Source organism: Morus notabilis, unplaced genomic scaffold (genome assembly GCF_000414095.1).
Source record: "Morus notabilis unplaced genomic scaffold, ASM41409v2 Scaffold266, whole genome shotgun sequence".
Lineage (NCBI taxonomy): Eukaryota > Viridiplantae > Streptophyta > Magnoliopsida > Rosales > Moraceae > Morus > Morus notabilis.
Window position 1 is genome coordinate 27,662 of NW_010358660.1, and position 27,951 is coordinate 55,612.

Below are 27,951 nucleotides of genomic sequence, written 5' to 3' on the forward strand. Positions count from 1 at the left end.
GGTGATAAGAATACTAAATTCTTTCACTCAAAAGCTTCTCAAAGGAAGAAGAAAAATGAAATCAAAGGTCTTGAGAAGAGTGATGGGAGATGGGTGACGAGTGACCATGAGGTTGTTGAGGAGATAAAAAAGTATTTTGCTGAGATATTCACGTCATCCATGCCGAGTTTTTTGGATATAGAGTCCGTAACACAAGCAGTGACCTCTTGTTTATCTCCTGGAATGTGTTCTATGTTGGAGGAGCCTTTCACGAGGAAGGAGATCCATCAAGCTCTCTTTGCTATGGGACCTACCAAAGCCCCGGGGCCGGATGGATTCCATGCGACATTTTATCAAAAGAATTGGGATATTTTAGGAGATGACTTGACTAATATGTGCTTGCGGGTTCTCAATGATAATGCCTCTTTCCAAAACATGAATGCGACTAATGTTGTTCTTATCCCGAAGATTAAGGAAGCGAGGAGGGTGTCAGATTATCGACCGATAAGCCTTTGTAATGTCTCTTACAAGGTTATATCCAAGGCGTTGGCTAATCGATTGAAACGTGTTCTCCCTTTGATTATCTCTCAAGAACAAAGTGCTTTCGTCCCGGGTCGGCTAATTACTGACAATGTGCTTGTGGCTTTTGAGGTCCTCCATTCCATCCGACGTAAGGTTAGCGGCAATGTGGGCTTCATGGGTTTGAAACTAGATATGAGCAAGGCCTATGATAGAATTGAGTGGCCGTTCCTTGAAGGGATGATGGAGAAAGTTGGATTTGGGCAACGATTTCGAGGGTTAATCATGAAATGTGTTTCCTCAGCTAGTCTTTCCTTTATGATGGGCAATGAACCTCGTTGTTCGATTCGGCCAAGTCGGGGGCTTCGCCAAGGTTGCCCTATTTCACCTTACTTATTTCTTCTTTGTGCGGAGGGACTTACTGCATTACTCAAGCAAGCGGAGGTTTCTGGAAGGTTAGCAGGGATTGCAGTTGCTCGCGGAGCACCGAAGGTAAGCCATCTCCTCTTCGCCGATGACTCTATTATTTTTGGAAAAGCTAGGAAAGATGATGCAAGGACAATTATGGAGATCCTTGAGATGTATGCGAAGGCGTCGGGGCAAGTACTTATTTCTGTTATTGATGGGCAATGAGACATATTAGCTGATTTTTTTTTTTGAATTCTTGTGAAAATGGTTTTTTTTCTCTTTTTTCTTTTTTTCATTTGGTCAGTCCTCCCAAATTACTGTTTGAAAATTCGAAAACCCAATTAAATGCACGATCTTTACTGTCTCAGCTAAAGTGAGGTAAAATTTTTATTGACCCCCATTATCCTTTCAGATTTTCCGGTGTTGGAGTATCAATAATTGAACGTGAGGGTTTTTTAAGGCGAATTTAATTTATTGATTTAAGTTTTTAATTCGAATTTAGAAGTGATTTTACGTAAAATTTTTTAATTATTATAAAAATATTAAATATAATTATTTTTAAAATTTTTTATTATAATAAAATTTAAATTTTAAATTCAAAACAGTGAAAAGAAAAACCCGAGACTTTTAAATGTGTGTTGTCTGTTATTTCATCATATTTGGCTTTTCTAAAGTTGGTCCTGTAAAGGATCGGCCACTGGGGTTGGATCCAGCAACTGAGGAAGTACTACACTTCTCAGTCTAACTTACTTGAAGAATTCACTAATATCTCCAACATTGATAAAGCATGGACTTTTAACTCTGGGAGTGGTATTGAATCCTAAATCTCAATTTATCTTTTCCTTCTTAAACTCAATTTCCCTTTGAATTTTGACAATAGTATTATTTTTTGGGCACAAATTTTTGGTGCAGTAACGGACTCCCAGGGAATGTTTTTAATTAGTCAACCAAATCTTTTGGCAAACAAGAGGAGAAAGTTTATTCTTTCCACTCAAATCACAAAAGAAAGTGAAAGTGCCACCTCTGTGAACTTTCAATGGGCTACCTTTCCTGTGGAGTTGACAGGGGTATCCATAGTTGTTCCGTCGCCGTCAGGAACCAAGGTTCTTGTAGTTCGCAACCCCGAAAACGAATCTCCTTGCAAGTTAGAGATTTGGAGTCAGTCTCAACTGGAAAAGGAATACCAAGTTCCCCCATCTGTTCATGGCTCAGTGTATACGGATGGAGGGTAATTGAGAACATACAATTTTGATACTTGTTTATGATCGTTTTAGTTTGAATTTATTTTTAAATTATAGTTTGGATGATATGTTTCAAAAAACCTTTTTGGGACATAAATGAGATTTTCAGGGTAAAGTGAAAAAACAAAGAACAGAATAGTTTCCCATGTATTTGTGGAAGCTCTTTCAAGAGCTGCAACGTGTGTCTGGAGTCTCGTGGAAGAGCTTCGAACAGCAAGTAAGATCTTTCAACATTTCAATCAAACACCTCTAGAAGCTGATTTTGGTCTTAGGAACCAAAAGTTGTATAGCAAGAACCTGAGGAGATAGTAACTAGAGGAAAAACACTGCTTAGAAGAATGAAAATATTATTCTGTCATTCATGTTTTAAACTATACACACGGGCCTCCTTATATAGATAAGTTAGGAAACATCAAATAAAAGGAAACTTAACAAATAAGGAAACAGATCGAAAAAGAAGGAAACTACCTTATCACCTATTCCAAAACTTTACGAAAATCAATCAGAGTCAACTAATAATCTTCCTCCATAATTCTTCCATATTCAGCTACACTCTCCCTAAAGATGGGTAGTACGCGTTGTACATACCTAGCTTGTCTACCAATTTTTCAAACAAGGGTTTAGCCAATTCCTTGGTTAGAATATCAGCTAGTAGTAGGAACATATGTTATGCAAATAATTCCTTCTTCTATCTTTTCTTTGATGAAATGTTGATCGACTTCCACTTGTTTAGTCCTATCATGGTGAACAGGATTATGTGAGATGTTTATGGTTGCCTTGTTGTCACAGTAGACATGTAGAGGTAGCATAACTCTAACCTTCAATTCATCTAACAACATTTTCAGCCACAAATCCTCACAAATTCCGTGAGCTACTGATCTCAATTCTGTCTCGGCACTATTTCTAACAACTACTTGTTTCTTGTTCCTCCAAGTTATAAGATTATCCCCCACAAGAGTATAATACCCCGAAGTAGATCTTCTGTCCTCAACAGCGCTTGCCCAGTCTGCATCTGTATAGACCTCTATGCTTCTATCTTCTCCCTTTTTGAAAACAAATCTCGTTCAGGTGTTCCTTTTAAATACTTCAGAATCTTATAGACGGCTTCTAAATATTTTTCGGTAGGAGAGTGCATGTATTGACTAACTCTGCTCACCGCACACGGTAGCCTTGCAGAACTCTCTGCACAATACCATCCCACACAACAATTTCGCTATATATATGGAAGTGCATGCATAGAAAACGCTTTAGAATTTGTGTTTGGTTCATTTTCTTTTCTCAATGACTAAGCTCTTTTCTGTATTCTTGCAGATTCCTGTTGTAATGTCCGCTGAGGATGGTCACTTCCCTGGGCTTTACTGTTCAGGTTTTTTTGACTAATCTATGGCTTTCTAATGGCCGCACTTTGATTTTATCTTCCATCTGGCGCAGCAGTCAAGTGATACTTTCTGCAAATAGTTTGAGGTAATTGGTAACTGTAGAACTGTATAGCAAGCCCTTTTCCTCTCTCTCTCTCTGTTTTCTTTTTTTCCCTTGTTTGTGGCTGGATAATTTGTTCCTTATGCAAAACCTTGTCTTGATTGTACAATACTTATGTATTTCATTCACATTACAGTGCGGAAGTATCACGAATCAGTCCTTCAGACTCAGATTTTTCATGGGATCTTCTTACATTGGATGTAGACAATGTTATTGCAGGTAACATCAAATGCTAAATTTATGTTGTTTTTTTTTTTTCTTCTTTTATTTATTAATTTACTTTTGTATTAGATGTCAAGAAATGAGTTAATATCTTTTCTTGTTTCGTTTTTGAAGTCTCTAGCAGTCCAGTGGATGTTCCTCAAATCAACTATGGGTTGCTTATTGATAAAACAAATAAACATGCAACATGGAGTCGGTTAAATGTATCAAGCCCCATTTTTAAATGCTCTGAGAAGGTCCATCTATCTATTTGCTTTCCTTTCTATAATGTTTACAATTTGGTTTTTACTTATTTCCTTTTATATGCTAACAATCAAACTATTGAACGATCTACTTATTTCCTTCACGTTAAATCTTTGCTGGGAAATCGTCAGTTTGATGTAACAAAGATTCCAGTGAAGGATCTTTCTGATAGCTTGACAGAAGGTATTCACATCAAATATAAGTTTTCTGATTGAACTCCATTCGGGCCAACACAATAACACTTATGAGCGCTATAAATTTTCACTGTTACATGTCTTGTTACGTTTTTCCTTTCCCTTTGTTGAGTGCTCTTATAACAAAAATAATGGAAAGATTTCTGAATTTTGGAATATATGATTAGTGGTTACCTATTGTAGTTTTTCTTGTGTTGAAAAGGAATTTGCTGATTTCGTCGAGTTTCTAAACATTGCAGGTGCTAAGAAGCCTTTCGAAGCTATATTTGTGTCCTCCCACACTAAGACAAATGGTGGATGTGGTCCATTGACTGTAGTCTTTGTGAGCCCGTTTAGTTCACTGATTCAATTTTTAATTTGAGTTGATATGTGATTTTGTATGAGAGTTTTTTACTATAGTAAAAAAATTAGATGTGATTGTTTCTGAGAGTTTTTTACTGTGACAAATTTAAATTTTAAACTCGAATCGGTTAAATGAACGGATCTCTTTAGCATTTCTCTCTTTAATTGGATACAACTTGTTGCTTGTTAATTACAGGTAAAGAATTTTGTGTATTTATTTATTTATTATTATTTTTTGGGTGGCAAGATTATATATCTCGTTATCATTTGTTGTTTTCTTTCACTAAGTATCTATTACCAATCCTTCTGCTCCTGTTACTATTATTTAGTCATTAATGGTGTCATGGTGACATACAACATTTGTGTCTTTTAGGCTCTTTTTTTTACAACTCGAATAACAATTTAAATATTTTATTACAATATTTTCTCTCATAAAAATTTAAATTTAATTTTTTTTATTATAATATTTTCTCTCATATAAATTCACTTTTGAACTCATATTCTCTAACTCAAGTTGTGGAAAGAATCTTTTTGAAAAATACAAAAAGCCAAAAAAAAAATGAAGAAACAATTAGGACTTGAAGACATTAATGAAGTAGGGATAAAAAATTTCGTATTCAATTTGACTACTGTTATTTTCCTTTGACTTGTAATTGTCGTTAAAATCATTATGCTGTTTGCATTGTATACTTTATTTCGTTTTTCCTATGGTTTCGTAAATTTATTGTTGTTTCTAGTTTTTTTTTTTTTTTTTTTTTTTTTTTTTTTTTTTTTTTTTTTGACTTTCATTTGTTTTTTTTTTTTTTTTTTTTTTTTCTGTTTTCTTGTCGTTGTCGACTTCCATGTTGTTTCTAATATTGTTGTCGTTTCACTATTTCATATTTTGTTCCTATCCTTTTGTCAGATATTTATTATCGTTTATAGTTTTTTCGTGCCCCACTTTATTTTTTATTTTATTTTTGCCGTTTGTCGTTTTATTGTTGTTTTCTGTTGTTATTCCGTTGTTGGACTTTTTAATGTCGTTTTTCTCTTTACCGTCGTTTATCTGAGCTTTATGGTTTCATTTGTCTCATGTCCCTCCTTGTTTTTGTTGTCGTTTGGAATTACTGATGTTTTCTAGTTTTGAAGTCTTTGGTAATTATTTTGTGGTTGGTGTTTATTGTCGTTTTCAAATTTACCGCCGTTCGCTGGTCTGTTGTCGTTTAATTTTCTATCATCGGTTTTTCGCATTAAATTGCTTATAATATTATCTTTTTAAGATCTAATTCTTTGACCGTTATATTGATGGAAGGGATCCCTTCAATTTTCCCTTCTCTGGAGTTCGGATTACATCATCAATAGCAGGAATTTATTCAATGATAATCCTTTTTTTTTCGCCAACATAAAAATTAAATTTAACTCAGAGGCTCCTTGGGATTTGGTGGGGAAGCACTGCAATCTCTACCAGGGAAGATTGGAACCCAGGTAATTGTTTTCACTTTAGTTTTTACTAATGCATCGACTGTTTCTTTGTTTTTCTTTGCATTTTGACTATGTGCCCAGATCATTCTTTGAGCTCCTAATCTATGAGATTGTTTTGAACAGGATGTCAATGATGTACTCACCGCTATAGATCATGTCATTGACGCGGGAAAAGCCGATCCGACGAAAATTGCTGTGGTCGGGATTTCCAGTGGTGGCTTTCTCACAACTCATTTGATTGGCCAGGTATGGTAGTTATGCATTGTTAGGCAGCGCTAATTCTTCATTAGCTATAATTATGTTTAACAGTGAGAATTAGTCATGAGGATTAGTTACATATTTCTCTTCCTGCTGTAGAGGGTTTTTCTCTCCTATATTTTCGGAGTTTGTTATTCTTTATCGTGATGTGTAATTCTTTTGGATTTTGTAATATTTTCTTTACTTTCTGTTATGCCACCTGGAGCTTGGCTATAGGTTCGGTGATTTCTTGGTGTTATATATAAACATTGTACATGAACTATTACAGATTGAGGTAATATACAATTATTCATATAAGTTCTCCTCCAATTATTTCTGTGACTTGGTATCCACTGGCTAAGGTCGGCGGAGCCTCCACTGAAGAATCCTCTCAAGCACCTCTTTCCAATATTTCTGCATCAAACCCAGCCCATCCTTCTTCTACACCAACTATACAAATAGTCAACCTAGCAAACCAAATCGGCTCAGTTCAGCGAAGTGATGACAATTTTCTGCTATGGAATCAGCAGATCCTTGTTGGGATCAGAGGACTTGGACTCGAAGAATACCTTACAGGAACATCGGCGTGTCCAGCGGAGCTCACACCAACAATCAACGGACGTCCAGGATCCGTAAATCCAGAATATATAGCCTGGACCAGACAGGACCAGCTTCTTGTTGCATTTCTGTTAGCCTCCATGAAGGAGAGTATTCAGGCTCAAATGGTGGGCTGTCACACCCCGAGTGGAATCTGGGCTCGAGTAAATCAAGTCTTTGCTACACGCTGCCGTGCTCGTGTTATGCAGTATAAGTTGCAACTTCAAACTTTGAAGAAGGGAGGTATGACTATGTGTGACTATCTCAGTAAAATGAAAAATTATTGTGATATTTTAGCTGCTTGTGGCTATGTTCTGTCTGAAGAAGATCAAATTCTTCACATTCTGGCTGGTGTTGGTCTTGAATATGATTATGTGGTGGTCACGATTACCTCTCGCTCTGAGCCTTACTCTTTGGCTGATGTTGGTGCCTTGTTGTTGGCTCATGAGAGTCGTATTGAACAGTACTTTGTTAATTCGGATGGCACCACACCTGCTGCAAATCTGACTTATCAGCAGCGAAAAGGATATGAAAATTTCTCACAGAGATCTTCACAAACAACTGGTCAGCAATATACTCAAAGTGGTCAGTTTGGAAACAACTGGGGACGAGGTCGTGGCAGACGTAACAGTGGCCGTTCTTGGGGTAGAAACTCACGTCCTCAATGTTAGCTATGCTGGAAATATGGTCACACTATTCAGTAGTGCTATCATCGTTTTGATGCGAATTTCACTGGCTTTAACAACAATAATGCAAGTTACAACAATGTTGGTTCAAACTCACCAACGGTTGCAGTGGCCTCCACTACTCCAGATTTGCTCACAGAAGAAGGATGGTTTCCAGACTCAGGTGCAACCAACCACGTCACTAATGACTTGAACAATCTATCTATTGGTGCTGAATATCTTGGCTCCAACAAGCTGCTCATGGGTAACGGTAAAGGTCTGGCTATTAACCATGTTGGTTCAGCTGTAGTTAGCAACCCTGATTCTCATCATACTTTCAATCTTCGTAATTTGCTTCATGTGCCTCAAATCACTAAAAATCTTTTAAGTGTTAGTAAATTTGCTCTAGATAATAATGTTTATTTTGACTTTCACCCATTCTCTTATGTTGTGAAGGACCGAGCCACGGGAGCAGCTCTTCTACAGGGAATACTAATGTGATGCACTCCATAAATTAGAGGAAATCATTTGTAATGGTGCTTTAAACACAGTTTCTGACTGAGAAAAAGGCAAACGATGATTCTTTTCAAATTGACAAGGTGTGCAAAATTGAAATTATCATTGATTGAAACCGGAATTTTACATCGTGACAAAACTGTTTTGACAATAGGCAAAGCTAGATGTCCTAGACGCTTATGCCATACATCTAAAACAGAAACACATGACAAGCCATTTGACAAACATTGACTATCACCAATGTTGGTGTCTCGGTTTACAATCTTAGGGAATTTAGAGTTATAACTATTGATAGACAAAGGAGACTCGAAAGACTTGGACACTGGACTGGGAACAGATTTAGTGAGTTGGAACTTGTACAGTCTTTCATGGCAGTACTCCTTTGGAAAAGCTGTTCAAGGGAAAACCCGACTACTCTATGCTTAGAATTTTTGGTTGTGCTTGTTATCCATGCTTAAGACCCTATAATACTCATAAGTTGCAATTCAGATCAGTTGCTTGCACTTTTTTGGGTTATAGCAATCAACACAAAGGTTTTAAATGTCTTAGTCCAGAGGGTCGGTTGTATATATCTAGACATGTCCAATTTGACGAGTCTACGTTTTCTTTCTCAATAAATGTTCTCAAATCTAGTCCTGAAAGTTCAAAGTCCCTTTCCACTTGTTCTTTGTCAATACTGTCACAACCATTGAATGAATCCACAGGCCAATTTCTCATAAATGAATCCTCTCATGAGGCGGATTTACAAACTCTCTCACCAGTGCACTCCCCAATTGTGTCAAGTCCATCAACATCCATTAATTCATCACATGATAGTCCTACCTCCTCATGTTCAATGGCACCTTCCTCTAGTGCTACCAAAGCTTCTAGGAGCCTTGCACAGAACCAACATGTTGACAGTAGCCCAGGACCTGCACTAGTTAAGAACAATCATCATATGATTACTCGAGCCAAAGTGGGTGTTTTCAAACCTAAGGTCTATCATGTTACTGATTGATCCTCTACAGAACCTCTTAATGTTCATGAAGCTATGTCTTGTGATCACTAGAGAGCTGCCATGGACACAGAATTAAAGGCCTTACAGGAAAATCACACTTGGTCTGGTGCAGCGGAGTAGTTGTTTGAAACGAACAATTAAGAACACAAGTTGTAGGGGAATTGAATGAAAATTTTGAAATATTATTCAATTGTAATGTTTTTTTCTGAACACAAGTCAGAGACTTAAATAGAATGCATAATACTAAGAATAGGAAACTAACTTAGAACACAATCAGGAAACTTAGAAAATGATTATAGAAAATAACAAAATAGGAAACTAATAATAAGAATGGGAAAGTTGCTAAACGTGTGCTGCATCAATCTCCTCCCCCTAAAGAAAACTCGTCCTCGAGTTTGATTGGGTCAAAGAAAACTCATCCGGTGGATAATATTCGAAGATATCAGCAACGTTGAAAGAATTGGAAATGTTCATGTCAGCGGGAAGCTCAATCTTGTAAGCATTATCGCCAATCTTCTCGAGAACTCAAAAACGACCAATCTTCTTATGCTTAAGCTTATTGTAAGTGCCTACCGGAAACCGATTCTTACGTAAATTCACCATGACCAAGTCACCCGTTTGAAAGATCTTTTCGCGCCTATGCTTATCTGCTGCTGATTTGTACCGAGAGTTAGCCGCCTCGAGATTTTTCTGTACTTCATTATGAATCTGTTGAATGCACTCAACAAACTCCTTAACTTCATAATTGACATTGGCGGAAGGAGGAAGACGAATCAAATCTATAGTATGCTTCGGAGAACTAGTGTAGACAATTTCAAAAGGTGTCTTCTTGGTAGAACGGTTTGGCACACTGTTGAAAGCGAACTCAATCTGTGGAAGGGCAGCATCCCATTGCTTCGGTTTGTCTCCACACACAACCCGAATCATGTTGCCAAGGGTACGATTACCCACTTCAGTTTGCCTGTCTGTTTGTGGATGGCTTGTACTGCTATACTTTAAAGAAGTATCGAACAACTTCCACAACGTCCTCCAAAAATGACTTAGGAATTTTACATCCCTATCATAAGTAATGGAACGGGGAACACCATGCAAGCGAACAATCTCCCGAAAAAATAAGTGAGCCACATAACAAGCATCAGAGGCTTTCTTACAAGGAAGAAAGTGAACCATCTTAGAAAATTGATCGACCACAACAAAAACTGAATCAGCTCCACGATGAGTTCTTGGAAGACCAAGTACAAAGTCCATAGTTAAATCCTGCCAAATCATCTCTGAAATAGGTAAGGGAGTATAGAGGCCAGTATTTTGAGCTTGACCCTTGGCCTTCTGACATATTGGACAACGCTGAACAAAACGTCCAATGTCCCTCTTCAACTGAGGCCAATAAAATCTTTCCTCCACCAAGCTAATTGTCTTATCGCGGCCAACATGGCCGCCTAAACCTCCAGCATGCAACTCTCGAATCAAATATTCTCGCAAAGAAGACCGAGGAATGCAGAGTTGTGTCCCTTTAAACAAAAATCCATCTTGTATTAGGAAATCAGTAACAAATTCCTTGTTGCTACATCTTGCCTATATACCCCCAAAGTCTTCATCACCAGCATAAATAGTCTTTAAAGAATCAAAGTCCACCACCTCTGTACTAATGGTAGCTAGTAAAGAGGCGCGTCGACTTAAGGCGTTCGCTAATTATAGAAATTGTTGTGTGTGTAAGATTCGTAGTATTATTTTCCTTTGATATATATATATATGTATGTGTATATATATATTTACATATATATATATATTTATATTTACTCTTTTTTCCATTGGAGGATTGCGAAAATTCTCAAATCTAACGGAGTTTTGAGAAAATTGCTAGTAACTGAATTCGGCTATGAGAATGGAAGATTTAGGTGTAAGATAGCTGGGTTTGCTTTGGAAGCATCGACTGGGATCAGAAGTCTTTATTATAGGGCTATAGATATCTAGTTCTAAGAAATAGAGGAAATGTTCGGCCTTGTTTATTTGATGACTCAAATCAGTATTTTTTATCGTAAAAATTCAAATTTAATTTTTTACTATAATGTTTTTTTCTCACATAATCGACTTGAGTTGTGCAAATAAACATATCATTGTGTTCCCAGTTTCCAAAGGGTTTTATCTTTTTAAAAGGGATTCAAATTTACAAAGTGCTTGTTTGTTAATTTACATAGTTGTCATGGAGGCACCTTGATCCTGTTTATAACATTTGCTGATATAGTCAGCTTGCAAATAATTAATTGATTATGTAAAATATAAAAAAATTAATCGACAATAATCGTGGAAGCTTATAAGTTAGTAGGATGTCATTTCAAGGCATGGCTCATTCTGCCTGGAGGATTAGGCTGCAATATGTTGCATATTTAACAACCTATGTCACTTTGCAAATGCAATTGATGTGAATTTTGATATTTTGCAAGGTAAGGACCTCATAATGGAAGTACATATAAGATGGAAATTCATGAATGTCCTATTGGACCTCTATTTATGGTTGCTAGCCCCTAGCCAGCTCTTATTGCTTTTGGTTTAATGATAATAAGTTCCTATTATGACACGATTCATGGAATTGAATATTCATTTCCACAGATTTTTACTGCCGATTGACATTCATCTTCTGGGCAAAGTCCAGATATTGCATAGGGGAAATTCCAAAAGAAATATTGTCCCTGTGTGAAGATTTGGTATGGAAAGAGATTTTCGTGCGAAATAGATTGTGTGGAGGTAATTTCTATGCAACTTGACTTGTTATGAAAGCTGAATGCACCGGCTACAGATTCTTGAAGGGTTGTTGTTGTTGTTGTTGTTCGTCACAATGCTTCACCTTTTGGAACTTGTGAGTGATCTATAGACTATTCTAAACGTTTTTCTTGGCTTTGCTTATTGAACTTTTATAATTTGGATTCCTGGCTTTGCCCAATCAATTAGTATGCACGACGCTTTTTTAAGACCTCATAACGGGGGCTATTTAACCAATTGGTGTGGTTAACTTCACACAAGATATTTTTAACGTTTTTATTAGTGAAAGCAGAATATTTGCATTTTGTCTCCCCTGATTTCTGATCAGTTGCTCAAATATGTACAAATCGTGCTCATTCAACATCTACGTCCTTAATTTTTAAAATAATTTTTTCATTGTATTTGTAGTCTTTCAGTTTTAAAAATTCCTTTGTTCAGAGGCTTCTACGAGAAATTGTAGCAAATATTAGTGGAACCTTAGAACAAAATCTATCATCCTCAGCTTCTGCAAAGAGGATGCTAAAGCATAGTAGAACAAAATCTATCATCCACTCAGATGCGAATAAGCATCCTGATTCACTGCCCTTGGACAGATCACAGATTACAGGAAATAGAACTAGGAGAAGCAAAATCATGAATACAAAGTCGTCCAACAATGCTGACCTCAAAAGATCAAGGTCTCAAGCACTGGCTGATGTTCTGAAGCTTCAAACACAATTGAAGAGAACCAAAGAATCAATGGTACTGGGAGCCTTGCCTTCTTTTAAAGCACAGTGTGATGATTGTTGTTAGGTATTTTTAATAGTTGACAATTTATTGATAATATTGTAAAAATTCAAAAAACAGGTTCAAGAAGATTTCATATTACAGAAGAAGATTTGGAGAGATAAGGATAATGCCTTGATCAAAGGAAGATAATGCATTGGTTATTTGAATTTAAATGGAATTCTAGAAAGAGATAAGGATAAAAAAGATTATGTGGAGAATTTGAACTGGTAATTATCTGGATTTAAGAAGGCTACAAACATGGAAGAGAAGGAGATATGGTTTTGATATTTACAGCTTATCCAACTCGTGGGAATTAAAGTTGCATTAATTCGGATTTGTTGAATTTGCTATACAATCCGAATTCAAAATTGAAAACCTGTTTGAGTGAAAGTCTGGTAAACTTTGATATATATATATATTTGTGTATGGTTGTGTTTCATGGGCATTAACGTGAAGCTGGCTAAGAGGAGATTATATGTTGTATGTTGAAATCCGTTTTGAAATTCAAAGTAAACATATTAATGCTGAAAAGGTGAAGCGAGGAGATAACATGAAGATTTTGTGCAGATTCTTTAAGGAGATATTGTGAGTTGATTCAGTAGAGAGAATTGTGCAGAAAAAATGAGAGAAGTTTATCTGAGTAAATTTAAAGATAATTCTCGAGAGGTCTTAGAAATTTTATTTAAAGGTATTGTTTCAGCTCACTAAGGAGATGGGGTTTAATAGAATATTTTTTGAAAAGAGTCTGTGAGTTTTTGTGAGCCTTGTGAGTTATTGAGATCGTCATTCGGGACAGAGATTTGTTGCTTTCGGGAGGAAGCTCTGTCGGTCGAAGGGAGTTCGTCAGGTGAATAGAAGTCGTGTGGTGCACGCTAAATAATCACTGTGGAGATTCGTCACAGCGGTGTCATTGTCTAAGAGGGAGTCCTTGAGTGAATAAGTTTGTCCGGTATCTGTAATTTCTGGAACATAGTGAACTGTTTACTGTCTGGGCGTGGTCCCGCAGATGTAGGTGTGCGCACCGAACTGTGATATCATATTGTGTGTTTCTTTACTTTCTGCACTTTTGTAACGCCTCCAACGCTAAACCAGTCTAAGGCCGAATTTAGCGAGGTGGTGTTACTTAAAACATACTTTCTATACTTAAAACAATGTCATTTTTAAGATGCGAAAACTTGTGGTTGATTTCATCACAAAATTTTCGTAAAAGTTTTTGAACAAAATGAGTCAGTGCATAAAATGATTACAACCACAAATCTTAGACATTAAACAGTCATTTAAAAGCGACGTAGTAACAAAAAAAACATTTTGAGCCCATTTATTGTTTGGAAGTACATATAAGCAAGATGCTAGATGTAGGACTTGGAGTACTCAGCCAACCTTGGAAATCATTTTCTTTTTTTTTTACTCTTCGGTAACAACAACATCATCTGCATTACAAGGTAAAACTAATGAGCAAAAACTCAGTAAGTAGATTTCAAATAAAGTAAGTATCTAAAATCTCCATGGCAGGAATCTCTTTGTTAAACATTGTTCATAAACTTTCATACTTATTCTTAGTTTAGGTATAATACAGAACTTCGGTTCCAAGTAAGTCTCTCTATACATGGCCTTCTCTAATTTTGGCAAATTCTATTCTCTTAAACACTAAGCGGGGTTTTTAGAATCTCTTTCTCTTGTGATCAACAAGAGACTTCCCACTAGTATTTTTCTCTAGTTGTCTCAAAGAGACAGTTTCTCTAATTTGGGGTACCGGTCCCTCGCACCCCTGCTTACCCAGCCTCTCATCCATATACCATACCATAAAATCTCTTAAAACATAAAAATAAAATAAGCATAAATCATAATCTCTTTCAAAATAATTAATCATGAATACTCTTTGAACATAATCATATAAGAATTTCATAAGAGAATAAACTTGCATAATCACAATTCTGAACAAGTTATGTCAAATAGGTCTTGTGATGCAGTTTTGAAAATGCTTTAACTCTACTTACCTGAATTTCGATTACCACTTAGCAAGTACAAACTAGCTGGTTGTAGGGAGCCTTCAATGTGCTAATTAAAAATCACAGCTTTCAAAAATCACATTCATATCATCATTTAACAAAACACATAACTACGCATTGTTATGAAAATATTCATAACAAATTCATCAAAATTCAAAATATTATGAGACCAGTGGCAAATAAAAGTAGACTCAAAACCCTCTTTTTAGAGCTACTACATGATGGGGTTCGGATTTTTCAAACTAACCAAAAACAGGCCGAAATCCAGATTGAAGTACAATCTCGTCAGGAAAATGAAAGCTTTTTAACTGAACTTATAAAATTCATAACTAAATGTAGAAAAATCTACTTAGAGTGATTCAAAAACTCACATAAAGCTTGAGATGTATACTTTAATAGAAAAATATAAGATTAGTCAAAATCATAAGTATATATGGCACGAAAACAGAATCTACATAGGCTGTACAGAGGACTTATATTTGAAGATTTCATCAAATACCTAGCATGCAAATCTTAATGTTCAAAGACCACTCTCACATACATGAATCATCATCTTAATAAGAGTTTATCTTCAAATAATCATCAATAATATCAAGCTAAAATCATCAATTTCACCTAGAAACCAATATTTGAACTTAAACCTCAAGAAACTCATTTTTAAGAGTCTACAATCAACATGCATAATAAGCCCCATCAAAAATCCGAATCTCAAGTAGGATTTCAACATCTTAATCTCTGAAATCTTAGTTTCTAACATAAGAAAGAAGTTACCTCAAAGAAAAACGTGTTCCCGAGTGAATAGAAGCTCAAAACTTGGTAGTTATTTTTGGTTCTAGGTTGAAAACGAGTTGAGATGGGCTGGTTGAGTCTTTAGCTCATTCTCTTGAAAAACCTATGTTTGATTCTGAGTTCTGGGTGAGAAAAGGAGTGAGAAGAGAGAAGAAAGTGCTATGGTCGGAGTTCTAGGGTTTTTTGATGAAATAGACCCAAAAAGGAAGCCTAAACTTGATAGAAACTAAACAAAAGTAAAGTGGCCTTATAATAGAACAAGTGCCTAGGTTTTTCTAAGCCTTTAATAGCTATCCTAACCTCATAAAATCAGCTCTAAAGTCTCTATTTTTCTTCTTCAATTAGGTGCCTAAAGTTCACTCAATTTGCTAACATAGACTTCTCTCACCAAAAACTCAAAATAACAACTAAGTCCTCAACACATTTACATAAAACCATATAACAAAAATATAAAATAATGATAGAGGTAAAATATCATATCAAATAATCATAATAAATATCATTTTTCTTCATAAGTTTAGCACATTGAGTTCCCACATCGAGCTAGTTGCCAACAAATAACTTTTAGGTAAATGGTAAATGTGATGCATGATTTTAATTTACTAAATTTATTTATTATTAGCTTAAGGCTTAATTAAATCTCAGGTATTACAACTTTATTCTGCTTAAACAACTGTACGTAATTAATCCGGATCTTAATTAATTAAGCCGTGTTTCAGACAGTGTTCCAACATCATCTGGAATACCATACGTAACATTAGATCTAACAAGTGGTATCATAGCGGTTCACTGACCATAAGTTCGGTGAGATCTTGGAGAGTTGATTTGTTATGTTTGGAAAGGATTTTCTAAAGGAAGGAGGTTAAGTTGCACGTCCCCCTCTACTCGATGGTTTGAATTATTCATACTGAAAAACCCGGATGAAGGCTTTCATCAAGGCTCAAGATGAGAAGGCATGACGTGCTGTTTTGAATGGCTGGAAACATCCAGTAACTAAAGATGCATAAGAAAAAGAGATTCTAAAACCCGAAGGCTCCTGGAATAGTGATGAAGATAAGTTGGCCATCTACAACTCTCGTGCTCTTAATTCAATACTCAATAGAGTTGACATCAACCAGTTCAAGATGATATCTACATGTGAATCGGCAAAAGAAGCATGAGAGATTTTGGAGATTGCTCATGAGGGAACCGCCACCGTTAGACAATCCAAATTGAATATTCTCACAACCAGGTTTGAAAATATTCGAATGCATGAAACTGAAATTATTTCTGAATTTAATTCACGGTTGTGTGATATAGCTAATGAATCCTTTGCTCTTGGTGAAAAACTTCCCGAGGCAAAACTTGTCAGCAAGACGTTGAGATCGTTACCACAGAGATTTGCCTACAAAGTCACCGCTATTAAAGAGGCGAAAAACACTGAGACTGTGAGACTTGATGGGATCACTGAGGACGTTTGAAATGAATCTGAGTCAAAATAAGAAGGAGAATGGGATTTCTCAGGGGATTGCTTTCCAAGCCGAAGTGGAAGATAATGAAGACTTAGCGGAGTCTCTTGCTCGATTGACTAAAAATTTCAACAGGGTAATGAAGAAGTTCAACGAGAAGAACCAAACTCTAACTTTCAACAACTCCAACAATTTTCAGAAAAATAAAAGAGCTACAAATTCCTCTAATGATAAGAAGAAGAATCGAGGAATTCAATGTCGGGAGTGCAACGATTATAGTCACATTCAGTCTGAGTGTGCTAACACTCTGAATAAGAGGGAGAAGTCTCTCAATGTCACATGGAGTGATGAGGATTCTGAAGGCAACCAGGAAGATGATGATCATGTGAACAACTATGTTGCGTTCAATATCTACCAAGATGTTCCAAACTGCAGTGTTACAGATCGTGTCATAGCTCTTGTTGCAGCATTATATGCAACACACTCTGGAAAACCAGAAGAAAACTGAGATTTTTTAGATTCTGACGGTTCCAGCGACGGTGAAGAACTGACCTTGGAGACAATTTGGGATGCATATGAAACCATGTTCAACAAATGAGTTTTGGTGCTTAAAATGAATAAGTCTTTGCGGGAGTGAGTCGGTGAGCTTATTAAAGAGAAGGATGTGCTTAAGAGGGCAGCTATAAACTATGAATTTCGGGCTGTTGAAAAAGAGAAAAAGCTGCAGGAGACAAGAGCTGAATTGGAGCACACTCAAAAGTCATTGAAGATGATGAATTTTGGCACCACAGAATTGGATCACATTCTCTCGATAGGAAAAGCGGGTGGTGATCGACATGGCCTTGGCTATACTGGTGCGAGCTCAACGTCCAAGACAGTATTCGTGAAAGAGAGGACTATCTCTAAGCCTCTGACTTCCTCCAATAAGAAGGTTACTATCTCATCCCCACGACATAGAAAGTTTGTTGCCACACGCCATTACTGCGGTTTACCTGACCACATAAGACCGAGATGTTACAAGTATTTAATGCTTTGAAGAGATGTATGTTTATTAATCCACCAAATTCTGCAAACTCAAAGAAGACACCTAACGTGAAGATTGATGTGAAACATAATTTTTCTAGACGTGTGTGGGTGATGAAATCTAATTTGAGGTGTCATAAGACTTATACTTCTTTAGAAGTATGCACTAATGATTGTGAGTGTAGTGATGCTGGTTGCACTAAGCGATTGACAGGTGTTAAGAGCATTATACATGGGAGAATGCTACATTCAGGGGGAGTAAGACACAGAGAAGATTCATGGGGAGTGAGCTACAAAGATCAATGCGTTCATAGATATCTAGTGCGAAGTGTTGCACCGAGTGTTCCAACCAGTGTTCTAACATGATCTGTGACATCAGCTGCGACATCAACCAATGTAATTATTTTTTTGTCGTTTTTGAATTTAAACCAATGACATTAGGTGCGACATCAACCAATTTAAATTTATGTACTTCTAAATCAGTACTATAATAATGTTTTGCTAGACTACAAGCCAGAGAGTCAATGCCATATCCAATGTGGATTTAGAAGAGTTACCAATTGTAGTCATGCATATAAAATTTAATTTATTCATGAATATGGTTGTACGACGTTTACCACTGGGCCTTACATTAAAAACTAATTTAGTTGTGAATACCGTTGCAGAGATTGCTTGGTTGAACATAAGCTCTCCGGATGCATTCTCATTCTTCCCTAGAACACTTTGCATTAGTGCTAAAAAAATAATTTTGCAACAAAGAGATATAAAATAATAGAAAATATGATTTACAAAGTCTCTTAACATCACTTTACAGAAAATATGGTACACTATTTTCGTTGACAACTAAAATTAAAACGAGAATACAACGTTGTTAAGATAATTGGTGTAGAACGAATCCGGACACGCCATAAATCCAATCCAAAGGCGCAAGGGTTAACACAAAGGGCTCGTTTAAAACTCGTTTTAAAATGATTTTATTTTTTGTATGAAAATGAAAACGTTTTCAATCTCAAACAAAAATCATTTTTAAAAATGTGTTTGGTAGTTTTATCAAGAGATTATTTTCATTATAAAAAAACTCATTAATAATGTCTCTCTTTCTCTCTCTCTGCTTTAGAGATGAGAAAACAAAAATAAAAAATGAAAAACGCCTAAAAGTCATTTTTCATTTCTCTATCATTTTACCCTAAATCAAAAAATCGTTTTCATTTTCGTTTTTTGTCTTTATTGCGCCAAATGCCATTTTGGAAACGTTTTCATTTTTTCTTTCTAAAAAAAACATGAAAAACAAAAACAGAATCAATTCCAAACGCGGCCAAAGTCTTATTTCATATAATAGGTATGGTTGGTTCATTGTAAGACTAGAGGCAAACCTATTGCAAGAACATATGATTTTAGATGGATAATATCATATAGCCTTCCGTATTATGCTTATGATCTCTATTAGTGAGTAATCTTTGCCATTTGGCTCGATTCCTTCAGCTCGAAGAGGTTGCATGATATTTGCAAGCTCTTTCAAATTCACGGCCGCCTCAAAATACTCTTTTTGATTAAGCACGCGGTTAGCACAACTCCCATGCTTTGCCCACTGATACGACCAGAATCGCCTGCTGCTGTCTGTGCTAGGGCAAGAGATATCAGGCCAGCTTTATTCTAAAGCTCTGATAAAAGATGCTACCTGCACAATCAATTATATATAAAACTAAAGTACTAACATTTATAATTTATTTTTAAAAGTTTTTGCAAAATTTAGTACCTCAAGCGTATTAAAGGCATGATTGGAGTTACAATATTCAGGACGTGCACCATAAAAAACCTCCGGCCAAAGGCCGTGAATGGTAAACTCGTCTTCCATCAAGCCATAAATTGGAAAACAGGCCCGATTTGGGTATCCACCAAACCACTATTATATCAAAGGAAAAAATACAAAATAGTTTGATATAAAATAATGGATTATCAAAGGACAATATATAAATAATTACTTGAATTATTTAGTTATAATTTTTTTTTGGGAATTATTTATTTGTTTTAACTATGATAATTTTTTATTAAAATTAACTAAAATTAATTATTAAGAAAATATTCTTGTTAAGAGTTGTCAATCTTAGCCTCTATTTTGTTACAAATCATTGGGGTGTCCCCAAAACCACTATTATATCAAAGAAAAAAAATACAAAATAGTTTATATAAAATAATAAATTTAATTATCAAACCAATATTCTTGTTAAGAGGTGTCAATATTTTGTTGCAAAGTACCTGCAGTGCCAATTTAACATAGTCTTACTGGGGTCTGTAGGCGAATGTGACGATTTGCAAGCTTGGTTCCACATTTGGCTTAGATCGCTTGCTCACGTACTATCTTTCTGAGTAATATGGCTGGCAAAGGTCTATGCCCAGCTTCTGTCCGGTTAGGATAGGCTGTGTTAAGTTGTATGGGTTGTTCCAGCCCTTTAACATCTGGTGCTCATTTTGAAGCACAGATACAAAAACATCAGGAGTTTGCAACTTGTTTTGAACTTGTTCAGTTGTATTTTTGAGTTATGATGACTTGAGTATAGATCTTAAATTAAATTTGAGTTATAATTTGAGTTGAAGTTATAACTTGAGTTTGTGTTTAGTTGTGTATATTAGAGTTATGGTTTGAGATAAGAATCTTTTTAAGTTTATGTTTGGGTGAGTCAAAACTTGAATTTGTATTTAGATAGTATTTTAATAAAGCATTAGGATAACGGAAAATGTTAATATTCGTCTATTCAAAAATTTGGTTTCCTTTATTGCGACGATATGTCGTCGCAAATAACTTTCTATTAGCAACGAAAAATGTCGTCGCTAACAACCCTTTTTTGTAGTGACGATGTCGGATCCCTGTCCGTTGCCAAGGATAACCTTGCCATTAATGATCTTGACTAGCTACGTTGCTGAAACGGCCTCCATTACAATGTGGGAGTGATGGAGAATCCTGTCTCTGGCAAGTGACGGTGAAAAATATCTCGTCAGACTTTGACGTTTCAAGGATAAATAGGGAGAAGAAGAGGGTGAAAAAGAAGGGTGAGAAGAACAGTTTTTTGAATGATGCCATGAGTTTCAGGAGATTGTTGTTATTCGGTTCTTGTGTTTTCTTTCTAAGTAGTCAGAAACTAAATGAGCGACTTTAAATAATGCGAGACATATTACGAGTAGAGGATAGGAAACGACTTGTCGGTGACATAGCATGTACGACTAGTTGTTTGTCTCTTATAATTTATGACTTTTTGTATAAATGATTGTATGCTGTTTAGATTATGTACGCTATGCGGGAAAGAAACGGAATTGGAGAAAAATAGATAGATACAAAAAACTAACTTTAATATCATCATCATCGTTAACATAATTAATAATAATAATGTAATAATAATATTTCTTATTACTATTACTGATATTATTATACTCATTTTTTGCGATGACTTTTTAACATAGTTCTCGCAAATATTTTTGGGAAAACGCTAAATTTTCCGCCTTTTTTTGTGGGAAATTAAAGTCAATCAATATTTGCGACAATAATTGATAAATGTCGTCGCAAAAACTACTCATGGTTAGAAGAATTTTCTGGAACTATTATTTGTGACAACAGTCATACATGTCGTCGTAAAAAATGAAGAATTTTCTTGAAATTATTTTTGAGAAACCGCCAAATTTTCCTCCTTTATTGGCCACGTCACTGCCAACTGTAAACTTAAACATTAGCGATGACATGTCATCACAATTAATGGACAAACTGGAACAAAACATATTAGCGCCAGATTAGTTTTGGCGCCAATAAATATTGGTGACGACATGTCGTCGCAAATATTATTCTTGTCTTTAGCGACGCCATGTCATCGCAAATATTTTCATATATGCAATGACATGCCCTCGCAAATATGAAATGCGACGACATGTTATTCAAAAATTTTGTTTCATTTATTGCGATGATATGTCGTCGCAAATAACTTACTATTAGCAACGACAAATATTGTCGCTAACAACCCTTTTTTGTAGTGACGATGCTGGATCCTTGTCCGTTGCCAAGGATAACCTTGCCATTAATGATCTTGACTAGCAATGCCGCTGGCATGGCCTCCATTACGATGTTAGAGTGAAGGAGAATCCAGTCTCTGGCAAGTGACGTTGAAAACTACCTCGTCAGACTTTGACGTTTCAATGATAGATAGGTAGAAAAATGGGGTGAAAAAGAAGGGTGAGAAGAACAGTTTTTTGAACGATGCCATGAGTTTAAGGAGATTGCTGTTATTTGGTTCTTGTGTTTTCTTTCCAAGTAGTCAGAAACTAAATGAGCGACTTTAAATAATGTGAGACATTTTACGAGTAGAGGATAGGAAATAACTTGTCGGTGACAAAGCATGTATGACTAGTCGTTTGTCTCTTATAATTTATGACTTTTTGTGTAAATGATTGTATGTCGTTTAGATTATGTACGGTAAGCGGGAAAGAAACAGAAATAGAGAAAAATACATAGAGACAAAAAGTAACTTTAATATCATCATCATCATCAACATAATTAATAATAATATTTCTTTTTATTATTACTAATATTATTATACTCATTTTTTGCACAAATTTTTAATATAGTCCTCGCAAATATTTTTGGGAAAACGCTAAATTTTTTGCCTTTTTTGTGGAAAATTAAATTCAATCAATATTTGTGACAACAATTGATTTATGTTGTCGTAAAAATTACTCATGGTTAGAAGAATTTTCTAGACCTATTATTTGTGACGACAATTATACTATCACAAAAAATGAAGAATTTTGTTAAAACTATTTTTGAGAAGCCGCCAAATTTTCCTCCTTTTATTGGCTACGTCACTGCCAATTGTAAACTTAAACATTAGCGATGACACGTCATCAATTAATGGACAAATTGGGACCAAACATGTTAGCGCCAGATTGGTTTTGGCGCCAATAAATATTGGCGATGACACGTCGTCGCAAATACTATTCTTGTCTTTAGCGACGCCATGTCATCGCAAATATTTACATATATGCAATGACATGCCCTCGCAAATATTAAATGCGACAACATGTCATTTAAAAATTTTGTTTCCTTTATTGCGACGATTTGTCGTCGCAAATAACTTTCTATTAACAACGACAAATATCATCACTAACAACCCTTTTTTTGTAGTGACGATGCCGGATCCCTGTCCGTTGCCAAGGATAACCTTGCCATTAATGATCTTGACTAGCTACGCTACTGAAATGGCCTCCATTACGATGTGGGAGTGAAGGAGAATCCAGTCTCTGGCAAGTGACGGTGAAAAATATCTCGTCAGACTTTGACGTTTCAAGGATAGAGAGGGAGAAGAAGAAGGTGAAAAAGAAGGGTGAGAAGAACAATTTTTTGAATGATGCCATGAGTTACAGGAGATTGTTGTTATTTGGTTCTTGTGTTTTCTTTTCAAGTAGTCAGAAACTAAATGAACGACTTTAAATAATGCGAGACATTTTATGAGTAGAGGATATGAAATGACTTGTTGGTGATAAAGCATATACAACTAATCATTTGTCTCTTATAATTTATGACTTTTTGTATAAACGATTGCATGTCGTTTAGATTATGTACGGTAAGCAGGAAAGAAACGGAAATAGAGACAAAAAAGTAACTTTAATAACATCATCATCATTAACATAATTAATAATAATAATGTAATAATAATATTTCTTATTATTATTACTGATATTATTATACTCATTTTTTGCGACGACTTTTTAATATAGTCCTCGCAAATATTTTTGGGAAAACGCTACATTTTCTGCCTTTTTTTGTGGAAAATTAAATTCAATCAATATTTGCGACAACAATTTATAAATGCATCACAAAAAGTTCTCGGGGTTAGAAGAATTTTCTGGAACTATTATTTGTGACGACAGTCATACATGCGTCGCAAAAAATAAAGAATTTTCTTGAACTTATTTTCAAGAAACCGCCAAATTTTTCACCTTTTTTTGGCCACGTCACTGCCAACTATAAACCTAAATATTAGCGATGACATGTCATCGCAAACAATGGACAAACTGACGCTAAACATGTTAGCGCCAGATTTGTTTTGGCGCCAATAAATATTGACGACGAAATGTCATCGCAAATACTACTATTGTCTTTAGCGACGACATGTCGTCACAAATATTTATATATATGCGATGACATGCCCTCACAAATATTAAATGCGACGACATGTCATTGAAAAATTGTGTTTCTTTTTTTGCGACGATATGTCGTCGGAAATAACTTACTGTTAGGAACGACAAATGTCGTCGCTAATAAACCTTTTTTTTGTAGTGACGATGCCGAATCCCTCTCTGTTGCCAAGAATAAGCTTGCCATTAATGATCTTGACTAGCTACGCCGCTGACATGGCCTCAATTACGATGTTGGAGTGAAGGAGAATCCAGTCTCCGACAAGTGACGGCAAAAAATATCTCGTTAGACTTTGACGTTTCAAGGATAGATAGGGAGAAAAAGAGGGTGAAAAAGAAGGGTGAGAAGAACAGTTTTTTGAACAATGCCATGAGTTTTTGGAGATTGTTGTTATTTGGTTTTTGTGTTTTCTTTCCAAGTAGTCAGAAACTAAATGAGTGACTTTAAATAATGCGAGACATTTTACGAGTAGAGGATAGGAAATGACTTGTCGGTGACAAAACATGTACGACTAGTCGTTTGTCTCTTATAGTTTATGAGTTTTTGTATAAACGATTGTATGTTGTTTAGATTATGTACCGTAAACGGGAAAGAAACAGAAAAGAAGAAAAATAGATAGAGACAAAAAAGTAACTTTAATATCATCATCATTGATATAATTAATAATAATAATGTAATAATAATATTTCTTATTATTATTACTGATATTATTATTATTTATTATTATTATTATTATTTATGAATTTTTTTTTCTCTAATCTCTCCCTATTTGAAGTTGAAGAGATTAAGAGGTTTTTTTTTATGATTTAAAAATTTCTCATTTAATTCATTTCTTCATCTTTTCTCTAATCCTTCCAGTATTACGTTTAACTCCTCCATTTTCTCATTTTCTTTCCTTCCTTTTAAACAAGCTTTCAATTTTGCGCCCTTGTAATTAGAGATGACAATATTCTTTGACAGGACGAGTTCCCGTGGAGATCCACCTCGAATAGGACAGGGATGGGGACTAATAATTAAAGATGAGGACATGAATAAGGACAAAATCTTGTTTTAAATCGTGGCAAGGCGGGAACGAGAAAAACACCCAATCCTAACACACATAACTTTTTTACGTATTATATATAAAATTGCCTTTTTAAGGTAACTTGTTCTTTTGCTAAAAAAAAAAAAGGTAACTAGTAATTAGAATTCTTTTTACTCAGAAAAGGGCAATTACTAATAAGTAATCTAGATTGGCTAATACTATTTTTTTTTATTTCCTATATATGCTTATGCTTTGATGTTTTTATTTTGGCTTATGCTTTAATTATTGTATTAATGAAGAGAAAAATTTCTTACGAAGTCTTTTGACAGAGAGGAACGAGAGAGAGAAAGGAAGCTTGAGTGTTGGTTGGGGTTCTGGCATCGCCTCTGGGCTCGTCGCTAGATTCCGGGCCATGAAAATCAGTCCCGAGCTTGTGTTATCGACGGCTCTTTAATGGTGGTGGCAGTGTGTGGTGGGGTGCCTTGGTTAGGGCAGATCGGGTTTCGTTTGGTCGTTGATAACTGGATGTTTGGGAGGCGTTTTCCAGCACGTCGACGTTCGGTGGTTGGGTCCTTGCAGAGGTTCGATCCTGGCGGTGGTTGGGTCCTTGTAGAGGTTCAGAGCTTTGTTTGGCCTTTTTTTTTTCTTTTCCTTTTTTTTTCCATGACTTATGTTGGCTGCTATGCACTTTTGCACATAATATGGGTTGCTAGGCCTAGAGGGGTCCAGGCTTTGCTTATGTTGATTTTCGGTATCATCGAGACGCTCAAGTTGCAATACAAATGATGAATGGTAATTTTCTTACTACAAATTTGTAATGCTAGATAATTTAATTTGTAATAGAATTTAAATTTTCCAACAGGAAAAAATGGATGGTGGACTGAGTCGTCTAATTCTAATGATGGTGATACTAACACTACCTATGAAGATCAAGGATATATCCCTCCTTGAGCATTTGCTCCTCCTCAGAGAGAGGCAGTGTATAAGGGTGTTAGTAACAGAGAACTTGGCAGGCATGATCTGAACGGAAGATACTCACCTCTTGGAAAACACGCACATGATGAAGATTTCAGCAGCCATGAACTCAGTACCTGTCATGATCGATATGGAAGTGCATATGAGGAAGTGGTCATCTGTCATGGTTGTGATATGAATCAAAGATATATGCCTCAAAGAAATACCCATGATGAAGAGGTCTGCAATTACGAGAATGGTGGAAAATATGTGCGTCGAAGAAATACACTTGATGAAGAGGTCAACAGCTCTGAACTTGGTGGAAGATACGTGCCTCGAAGAAATCCATTTGATGAAAAGGTCCGCAATTACGAAATTAGTGGAGGATATGCGCCTCGAAGAAATGCATCTGATGGACAGCAGTTACGAAATTGGTGGAAGATATGTGCCTCGAAGAAACGTCGATGAGGTAAACAACTATGAACATAGGAGCACACATGATCTAAACATTATACCAGAACACCACCTTGGAAGGTTCAATAGAATTTACGGGATCAGCAGTCCGCTCTCTGACATTGTGAACCGCATTAGTGGGTTGCTCGACGCCACGCTACGATTACAGCAAATCGTTCGTTTCTTGTGGCATCTGTACTTCAACAGGTGGGCAGAAGTCAATTGTTTGCAGACATTAGAATTCTATATTTAACCAAATTAATTTCTGTTTCCTTGTTGCCGGCATTAAGTTATGGCCCGTTTAGTTCGCTGATTCGAGTTTTTAATTTGAGTTGAGATGTGACTTTATGTGAGAGCTTTCTACTGTAATAAAAAGTTAGATGTAATTATTTCTAAGAGCTTTTTGATGTAGTAAAACTTAAATTTTAAACTCGAATTGATAAAATGAACGGAGTCTATATCTAAGACAAGAGGAAGGAAAGAAGTGGGGGGTGGAGGGGAGAGAAAACAGTAGGGAGAGGACAAATTAAAAGTGTTTGAAACTATTTCATATCCTAAAGGAATTTCTTTCTGATTTCACTCTGTGACTGAAGCATTACGCGTTTATAGTTTAATGTTTTGCCGCATTGCTGGATGTATCATACAATTAGCACCATTTAAGTGCAACATTGAGTATCTCTGTACGTCCATAGATAGCCAGTTAGCAAGTAGCAAATGTTGTCTGTTTTAGTTAAATTTTCTCTTTGACAGATAGTTACTTGATGTGCTTAAATTACGTATACAACAAAACAATATCAGCACTAACTTGTAAACCCACCTGCTTACTTTTAAGCTCTTCCCATGGAAGGCATAATATAGTATTCCTTTTGGCTGCATTCAACCACTCATTTGGTATAACAAACCAGACACTGTGCAAAACCAAGTCATCTATTCTCTAAGCATCTCCAATACAATGCTATAATTAATGTGTCAACTATAAATTTAGCATTTGAATGCAAACACACTCTCCAATGCAATACTATTTATTGTGTTAAATTTTTCATATGCTACATTTTGTGGCAAATTTTTCACCAAGTATAGCATATCCTTTTGGATGCATTCAACCACTCATTTGGTATAACAAACCAGACACTGTGTAAAACCAAGTCATCTATTCTCTAAGCATCTCCAATACAATGCTATAATTAATGTGTCAACTATAAATTTAGCATTTGAATGTAAAACACACTCTCCAATGCAATACTATTTATTGTGTTAAATTTTTTATATGCTACATTTTGTGGCAAATTTTTCACCAAGTATAGCATATAGAAAATTTGACACTTAATTACTATTAATTAAAATGTTACTTTTTCCATGGAATCAATTTAACTTTTATATTTTCTAATTATTTTAAAAATAAAAATTTACTTTTACAACTTTCAAAACTTAATAATTATAGAAAAAAA

The 27,951-nt window shown here is 35.6% G+C and overlaps 1 long non-coding RNA gene and 1 pseudogene across 1 annotated transcript; both read left to right on the forward strand.

Annotated features, from left to right (window-relative positions):
- Positions 1-1,537: 1,537 nt before the first annotated feature.
- Positions 1,538-27,951, forward strand: part of LOC21393577 — a 44,101-nt pseudogene continuing 17,687 nt past the window's right edge.
- On the forward strand, positions 7,280-8,218 carry LOC21411483. The gene is made up of 2 exons (XR_002901728.1): positions 7,280-7,864; positions 8,044-8,218. It is a non-coding gene; the product is annotated as an uncharacterized LOC21411483 (long non-coding RNA).